Below are 1,143 nucleotides of genomic sequence, written 5' to 3'. Positions count from 1 at the left end.
ATTGTTCAAATTCGCTTCTTTCGACTTTGCACTTTCTTTCGTGCATCTTGATTTGGAGAAAAGGAATTTTTCTTCAACATGAAGACAAGACCCATCTGGCCAAGATGGTCACCGGTATCCGGTGTTGAATGAAGTAATTTAACAACTGTCTGGGGAGCGTGAACGTGAATCTTGCGTCACAAGAACATCACATGGCATTTGAGGAGCCGGGAACGTCACAAGACTCTTGGCGTTGATGCACAGAAATGTTATAGTGGCGGTGGTAGTGAGCAAAACACAGCCGTATAAGAACGAGAGCCTTTGCGATCGGGTGGAGTCAGCAAAGACAAATATTTACTTTCTATCGACATTGAAATGCTGGGTGACGGGGTGGATTGTAGATGCTGAGCGAATAATGGTCGAGCTCAAGGTTACGTGTAAAGAGACTTCGTGCAACAGTGGGTTTCATTTCCACCTCATGCTTTATCTAAACCTCACCTTTGGTACCGAAAATTTCAGAATGACTGGATTGCCATTGTCTTTTCCTCACGGACGCCATGAGCAGCAATGCTATTTGGCCTACGAGTTGTTAGATACTAGCTGAACTTCATCTATTTCATAAAATAGGCAATTATGCTGCCAAGAGTAAGTCACATGTTCCGGTGAAGCCTTAGAGCCCTGAAGCATTAAGGTAATTCTTGTGTCTGAGGGAGACACGGACCTTCACTGATGGCAATAAAGATCGTATCTACCTCAACAAGTGCTACTAACTCCGGTTGAGGTCCATCCCCATACAGGTTGTCGTAGTAGAGTTCTTCCTGACATTGCCATATGCCTTAGTAGATTAGCCCAGGGTGTAGCACAGGACTTCTCCATTAGCACTAAATCAAAGATGGTAATTTGCATCATTTTCAAATTAATGGGGATAGTGGAAGTAGACAGGGGAACGTGTCAAGTTGCGAGACGATTCTTCTGCTGTCAATGTGCCTTGGGACATATTTGAGCAATACCCGGGTGTGCGACAGGCCAAATCATCTTCGCACCTGCCTGAAACTGGTCAAGGATTGCAGGATAAAATAGCAACTCTACCGGTGAGAAGACACACTGCATCCAATACACATCGGCGACCTTAACGTAGTCATGTTAGCACAGAGCACTCCTTCC

Source organism: Echinococcus granulosus (genome assembly GCF_000524195.1).
Source record: "Echinococcus granulosus chromosome Unknown EG_S00186, whole genome shotgun sequence".
NCBI classification, from domain to species: Eukaryota; Metazoa; Platyhelminthes; class Cestoda; order Cyclophyllidea; family Taeniidae; genus Echinococcus; species Echinococcus granulosus.
Note: the sequence above shows the minus strand (reverse complement) of the source record.